Genomic DNA, 8,661 nt, shown 5'->3' on the forward strand with positions numbered 1-8,661 from the left:
ATACACACAATGTGCTTATATTAATTTATAAAAAGTAATGGAAAACAAGTCACCATGTACACAATTTCACATGCTGATGTAAACAAAATTAAGAATTTATCACCACAAATCTGTAAGGAAAATATATTATGGCTGACTACTGTATTTGTACCAGGGAAGAAATGCTGAATCCTTGAAAGCAGAAGGATTAAGGAAATGACTTAGACAATTAACTGTATTTTGCACCCCAAGAGATGCCACTCTTTCCCTCACTTGTCATGCCATGTATGATAGTAATATTATCAACAAAAAACCTCTGGTTTAAGAATATTTCTATAAGTTCTACCAAACTCCAAAAAGGAGGGAAATTATAGTGGCTGTAGTGAATGTGCTGGGGGTGCAGGAGACCACGCCTCCTCTCTGTTCTAAAGAGGAAAAACGTGAATCCTTGTGTCATTCATGTACCTGTGCATATTTTGCAGCTTTGCTCCCCAACTAAGAACAATCCCAAGATTACTATGCTTATAATTTTGTGCCCATTAGTGGTTTTGTCTGAATCACCACAAATAGGTAGACTCATCCTGGAAGGAAAATTCTCTTTCTGGAAACCCTGGTTGCTTATGTGATTCAACAGGATGGCACTTCCAGGCTTTTTTTGTAGATTGCTTTCTGTGAAATTGGGAAAGAGGGGAAAAGTGGCCTCATAGTTACAAGTGACATGTCCTTATGCTAGTATGGGCAAAACCCATTTGCAGTTTTTCTTGGAATTGGTTTGATCTTCCCCCAGTCCTGTCTAGACAGAAAAGGGAAGAGATTCCTTTTTTAAAAAAAGATAAAACCTGTTGTACTCATTGCCTTTTTTCAGAGCACTAGTAGGAAAAATAGGTCAGTGGTGTCCCATGTTAAGATAGTCACCTGTTCAGTGTGAGTCCATAGTAATCTCTCTTCCACTGGGAGGGCCAAAGCCTGGCTACAGGAGTATACATGCTAAGCACAACATGAATGCAGTTGCGTAAAATGTCACCCCCAAAGGGGTGGAAGGATCATGTAGACTGATCAATCAACAATTTATTGAGGTCACACACAGCCTCATTTGGGCGGTGCTGGCTGGTTCCGGCTCTGCCATGCCAAATACATTACCACAAGCTTTAATATCTGCATTACTGTATGTGATTCAAAACAAGAAAAGCCAACATCAGAGGTTTCAGGAGGCTGTATGGATGCCTGGTGGTCTAACCCTTTATATCCCACGGCCTAAGCACTGTGTTGCTGATATAGGTGAAACAAGATTTTCTATCCCAGCAGCTCATCCACTTTATCAAGGACTGTGTTTTCTATTCTACCTGCTGGCACTACATTAAACCTTAAATTAAAATACATGCCTGCTTTATCAAGCTTTTTTCTATTTCTCTGCCACCATTTATTTCAAACAGTTTTATTTACCTCTTACCCTTTTACAAATATAGTAGCTGGATATAGGCATGGGATAAAACAGTTCAGAGATTCTAATGTAGAAGTAAAACACAAATATAATTTATTAACGCTTATTAATGTAACAATATGTTTACTTGCAGGGTAGCTGTAAAATAAAACTATTATTAGGGTATGTAGTTTTAATATTGTTACTGTTGCTTTAAATAGATGTTGAGGGTGTTGCTGTTCCTTTAGATAGCTAAGTGCCTGCTCTAGTTAGCAAATTAACTTCCAACTCTCCTTCCACTTCTCCCAAGTACCTTTCCAGCTTTACCGAGGGCTTCACCAAAAACCTCCACTGTTATCATCTTCCACTAGGTCCCAGCTCTCCCAAAGCATGCTGCTGGAGTATCCCACTCCTTTCTTGCAGACCTTCTTAGCTCTCACCTCAAGTGCTTTCAGCTTCTTAGGTTTCTTCAGCTGCCAGCCACTTGCTGCTGCTGCTTCAGGCTCTATCTCTCTCAACTTCCTTCAGCCCATCTTCCTGGCTCCCTTGCTGAAACTCCTCACAGTTCACCAAAGACTGACTGATCCTCAAACAGTGTTGGATCTTGTGATATTCCCTTTAGCCAGGACCCTCCAGTCAATCAGTTTATTTCTGATGGATTCCTAAACCTTCATTGGCCTATAATTATGGAGCAAAGAATTCTGAATGGGATGTCCATCAAATAACCAATCAGGAACTGACCACTTTTGTGTGCTACTGCTCTTACATAAAACAGAAGATGAAAGCCATCTTCTTAGCATCAGGAAGAAACTACAACAGTTTGTCACTTGGCCAGCTGCTAGCAACCTTGTGTACTTTGTGTCTTCTCTCACACTAGCCAAGAGTAAAATGGGTTTTCTTCATACACTCAACTGTTTATAGTGTTTAAATCATTTAAACATTATTACAGTAAAACTTCACAACAATATGGTTTATCCACAGCTGAATAAAACTCTTCACAAACATACCTTGTTTTATAACACTAGCTCTGTACTCTATGTATAAAAGGCAGCTCCAGAGTCCCATCTTACTTCAGCATGATGGAAAGATAGAATCCTAGGCAGAGCTATGCAGATTGTGTCTGACATAGTTCTCTATGGTCTCTATAGCAAACAGGCTACAATCTGTGACAAAACTGAGCAGGCCAAAACCTACCCCTTACTCTAAACATGGATGTCACAAGGTCCAATGGTCAGATTTCGCACCTACTCCAATGATGTCTCCCCAGTACATACCTTCATTTAGTCCCAGGTAAGTGGATGGTTGCTGTTGACTCTTACGGAAAATAATTAAACAGTGCTCCTGGGACACTGCCATGGAGAGCAAAACCTGCCTTTTCCTTTACAATTGGTAGCCCAGTCCCCTCATGGTGGGGTGGGGAGGACAATGTATTGTGTAGAATGCACAATTCCATATTTAATCCCCCTAGGTATCATTGCAGGTTTCATCTCAGTTTCTGTCTCCTACACATCACAATCATGGCTATTTTACTGGTCAAGAAATAATACAGATTATAAACTGTCATTGGTTTAGCAAATAGATTATCATACTTTGCAGGTTGTATCCAATGCTATCCTTCCATCCAAGGAAGGCTCTTTGATCCAGCAAAGGCTTCCAAGAACAGAAAAGGGAAGGGCCTTTCTATCTTTGCAAATTTTTCCTTCCCTCTACAGTCCCCAGTGCCCTCCCCTCCAGATTGTTCTTCAGAGGGTTAGGGGAGCCTGTAGAACACTAAAGAAGGTGATGCAGGGAACTGCCAGAGAAATGGGGAATTTGCAGAAATTGCCTCCCCCTTCCATTTAGTGGTAGCCAAAAAGACAAACTATTCTAAGATTAAATTATATTCTATGAAAACAATTCTAGGTTGCATCAACAGAAGTATAGTGTCCAAATAATTAGAAGTAATAGTACCACTCTATTCTGCTTTGGTCATATCTCCTGGAGTACTATGTCCAGTTTTGGACATCAATGTTTAAGATGGATGTTGGTAAAGTGGAATGTGTCCATAGGAGGGCAACAAAAATGGTGAGGAGTCCAGAGACCAAACCCTATAAGGAAAGGTTGCAGTATGTTAAGCCTGGAGAAAAGATGACTAAGAAGTAATATAGCTATCTTCAAATATTTGCAGAGCTGTCATGTAGGTGACGGAGCAAATTTGTTTTCTATCACTCCAGAGAGTGGGGCCCAAAGCAATGGGTTCCAATTACAAGAAGGATTTAGGCTAAACATTAGGAGTAACTACCTGATGGTACAAGCTGTTAGTAGAATAGACTGCCTCACAAAGTGGTGGACTCTGTTATGGGTTTTTAAGCAGAAGCTGAATGATCACCTATTATAGATGTAATTTCCTGCATTGGTGGGGAGTTGGACTAGATGACCTGTGAGGTATCTTCCAACTCATATTTTATGATTGGTTTCCCTCCAAGGAAGTATCTGGAAGGAAGTATAAGTAGCTGTTATGGCACCAACAGGAATGTGTAGTAAGAATTTACACTGAAATGCTTATCCTCAAGCAGTTTTCTTGTGCAAGCCTCATTCACTTCAGTGAGACTGATTATGCCTCTGCAGGATTTTGGTGTGAGTCACACTAGAAATTTACCTACTATGTACCTAAGAATGAGTCATAATCAGTATGACAGAAACAAAAAATGTCAATTTTTTAATGTCAATATTTCAGATCTGCAACATATTCAAACTGGAGTAAAGTAGATTTACAAATAATTTATAAACTAACAGAAAGCTATTATCAAAATATATAAAGTTGTAAGGTGGCCATAAAAAGTGGTACAGTGACTATTCATTTAACAAAAGGCGATGTAAATTCAGTAAGCCAATAGATATCAATGATATCAAGAGATTTTTTTGAAGCAAAAACTGAGGAGTTAGATTTAAATCTCACTCCAGGAAGATCTTGCAATCTCCATCCAGCTTTTCATGGGTGGCTTTGATCATCCATAATATATATGGATATTAATAGAATTAGATAGAACTGGTATCTGAACAAGAGTGTTATTTTCATTTTCACAGCCCAATTTTCTTGCTAATTGACATGTCCAGGCAAAAGTAATCAAAATGTTCTGAAGAACCCATGCTCTGTTGATGCGAAAGATGCACTACAGTACTGTGAAAAATAAGTAGATCCTCCTTGACAATGAATAATCTTCAACAAATTAATAAGCCTTTTATAGCAGGTCATCCAATTAACGCAGAAGCTTCTCCCACTGGATTTCTACACTGTAACTGCAAGTGTTCTTTGAAGTAATGTGGACCTCCCCGAACACTTTAATTTCCAGAGGAGGTGGTGTTCCCAGTACACCTTGAGCCATTGAAGATAAGGAAGTGGCCATAAGAAACAATCTTTTTAGTGGTGGTGGTTTTCCTTAGTGACCAGGGGACTCGCTGAGATCCTACCCTGCGGCTTCTAGGAGATTGATAAAAACAGGTTTGATATATATTTTTTAAAAATCTTGATGAATGATTTGGATGCTGCTTTTACTGGTTTTGAATTTTAGTTTTTGCTCTTTATTTTTATCTATCTTCTTTGGGTGGTTTTATGTTTCAAAGAGTTCATGTGTGCTCTGAATGGTTTCTTCTGACTTTATGAGCCAGCAGATATTTTGATCTAAGATATAAAATAAACAAATACTGCAAAATAATTGAGGAAGTATGCAGAATAAAATGTACAAAAAAGGACCTTCACTCCATATGATGCTGTGTTATGACAAGTCGGACTGTTGGTTCATTTAGCCCAATGTTGTCTATTCTGATGGGCAGCAGCATTCCAAGACAGGAGCCTTTCACAGGAGATGCTGGGAATGGACAGAAAGCAGGTACTCTACCACCAAGCTATGGTTCATCCCTGTGGTCTAGGACCAGAGGTTTGCCAACGCTATGATGGCTTCAGATACTCATGGGCATGCCCCAAAGCAATGAACTCTAGGAACAGCTGAGGTAGACATAGGAAAGAGAGAACACAAAAGTTGGAAGTAGGGTGAGGAGCACATTGGTTTTTTTACCATTCAGACTGTAACTTTCCAAAGACCTTAGCCTGAGCATGAGCTTTCAACAAAACAACTAGGAAATGTTACTAAGGAAGTAGTTTCATTCCTCGTTATAGAAGGTCAACAGAGGGAAGGGTGTGTGTTTCAGGACAGTGCAGCCACTACAGGAAGAGTCTCTGAAGCTTCTGGAAGTGAGCAGGAGCAGACTTTGTTTTCCCACCACCCCTTCCTGGTCCTCTGTTTATGCTGAGATTTCTAGTGGGGGAGAGGAAGAGGGGAAACCTATTCAATTCTAGAGAAATTCATATTTTTGGAAATATGTGAACCAAAATGCATCTATTCTTCAAAATTTGCACTTCCCTGAAGGTTACAATGCAATTCTCCAGCCAAATAATGTGTAAAAAAGAGGCATATATTAGTGAAAACAACATACAAAAATGCATTATATGAGGAAAAATTGCTTGCAATATATATATATATATACTAGGAGAAATGCACACTAAAATACTGATACATTTTCATGATGATATTTTAAAATGTAGAGAACTGAACTTAAGATTTGAAAAATAAGAAACGGAGAGAAACCAAAATAGGCCAATTTGTCTATCCCAGGGGTCACCAATCTTTCTTCACCAGCAGAACAATTTCAAGTTTTGAAAGAGTGCTAGGAGCACCAATCACAAAATGGCTGTCATGGAGGTGTGGCATAATACAAAATTAGAGTAGTCATGGTGAAGCTTTCCCCATAATTGTATATCTATACTAGAAAAGGCTTGATATGTTGAACTTTGTAGAATTTCTGCCTCCCATGCAGCTGTTAAAGGTTTTCCCCCAATCCCAATCCTAAACCAAAGCCTAGGCTGCCATCCTGTACCCTCTTACCTGGAAGTAACCCCCCATTAAACACAGAGACTTACTCCTGAGTAGTCATGTACAGCATTCTACTGTAATTTAACTATACAATGAATTCTTAATGAGTCCCTGGTCTTTAGCTCCTACAAAGCATGAGATATGCCTAACTCTCTTTGCAAAGTTTTCCCATTTGCCTTTGGGGAAGAGGGGGATACTTTAACATTCATCAACACATATTGTATAGTAATATTTGCAGACAATAATTTCTAGGGACTACCTGATCTCTGGTGAACCCAGTACAAGAAAGATGCATCCTGGTTGCTACAAACTATGGAGATTCTGAGGACTAGAAAAAAAGACAAGCAGGAAAAGTGCACTAAAAGGGAGGAGAAAACAGCAGCTCTTTTGGACATCAGGGATTCCTACTGCCTGGTGTCCAAACAACTCACCAATCACAGCTTTGAATCCACTCATTGGCTAATAACACTGGCAGGCAGGAGCAGCCAGACTGGCTCATTTCACAGAAATGGCTTAGAAGGGAATCTGCACATTTTGCTCCATAACCTTGCTTCTAGGAGGGCTAGAGACCTTTCAAAAAAAACCACTTAGATTCTGGGCTACCTCCTGGGGGTGCCACTGAAGGCCTTGGATGATAAGGGAGTCAAAGGTGTACTAAAGAACGATAAGGAGATTGCAGAGAAGATAAATGAATTCTTTGCATCTGTCTTCACAGTGGAAGATATAGGGCAGATCCCTGAACCTGAACTAACATTTGCAGGAAGGGATTCTGAGGAACTGAGACAAATAGTGGTAACGAGAGAGGAAGTTCTAAGCTTAATGGACAATATAAAAACTGACAAATCACCGGGCCCGGATGGCATCCACCCGAGAGTTGTCAAAGAACTCAAATGTGAAATTGCTGATCTGCTAACTAAAATATGTAACTTGTCCCTTGGGTCCTCCTCTGTGCCTGAGGACTGGAAAGTGGCAAATGTAACGCCAATCTTCAAAAAGGGATCCAGAGGGGATCCTGGAAATTACAGGCCAGTTAGCTTAACTTCTGTCCCTGGAAAACTGGTAGAAAGTATGATTAAAGCTAGATTAACTAAGCACATAGAAGAACAAGCCTTGCTGAAGCAGAGCCAGCATGGCTTCTGCAAGGGAAAGTCCTGTCTCAGTAACCTATTAGAATTCTTTGAGAGTGTCAACAAGCATATAGATAGAGGTGATCCAGTGGACATAGTGTACTTAGACTTTCAAAAAGCGTTTGACAAGGTACCTCACCAAAGACTTCTGAGGAAGCTTAGCAGTCATGGAATAAGAGGAGAGGTCCTCTTGTGGATAAGAAATTGGTTAAGAAGCAGAAAGCAGAGAGTAGGAATAAATGGACAGTTCTCTCAATGGAGGGCTGTAGAAAGTGGAGTCCCTCAAGGATCGGTATTGGGACCTGTACTTTTCAACTTGTTCATTAATGACCTAGAATTAGGAGTGAGCAGTGAAGTGGCCAAGTTTGCTGATGACACTAAATTGTTCAGGGTTGTTAAAACAAAAAGGGATTGCGAAGAGCTCCAAAAAGACCTCTCCAAACTGAGTGAATGGGCAGAAAAATGGCAAATGCAATTCAATATAAACAAGTGTAAAATTATGCATATTGGAGCAAAAAATCTGAATTTCACATATACGCTCATGGGGTCTGAACTGGCGGTGACCGACCAGGAGAGAGACCTCGGGGTTGTAGTGGACAGCACGATGAAAATGTCGACCCAGTGTGCGGCAGCTGTGAAAAAGGCAAATTCCATGCTAGCGATAATTAGGAAAGGTATTGAAAATAAAACAGCCGATATCATAATGCCGTTGTATAAATCTATGGTGCGGCCGCATTTGGAATACTGTGTACAGTTCTGGTCGCCTCATCTCAAAAAGGATATTATAGAGTTGGAAAAGGTTCAGAAGAGGGCAACCAGAATGATCAAGGGGATGGAGCGACTCCCTTACGAGGAAAGGTTGCAGCATTTGGGGCTTTTTAGTTTAGAGAAAAGGCGGGTCAGAGGAGACATGATAGAAGTGTATAAAATTATGCATGGCATTGAGAAAGTGGATAGAGAAAAGTTCTTCTCCCTCTCTCATAATACTAGAACTCGTGGACATTCAAAGAAGCTGAATGTTGGAAGATTCAGGACAGACAAAAGGAAGTACTTCTTTACTCAGCGCATAGTTAAACTATGGAATTTGCTCCCACAAGATGCAGTAATGGCCACCAGCTTGGATGGCTTTAAAAGAAGATTAGACAAATTCATGGAGGACAGGGCTATCAATGGCTACTAGCCATGATGGCTGTGCTGTGCCACCCTAGTCAGAGGCAGCATGCTT

The sequence above is a fragment of the Rhineura floridana genome, chromosome 2 (assembly GCF_030035675.1).
Source record: "Rhineura floridana isolate rRhiFlo1 chromosome 2, rRhiFlo1.hap2, whole genome shotgun sequence".
In the NCBI taxonomy this organism is placed as follows: Eukaryota; Metazoa; Chordata; class Lepidosauria; order Squamata; family Rhineuridae; genus Rhineura; species Rhineura floridana.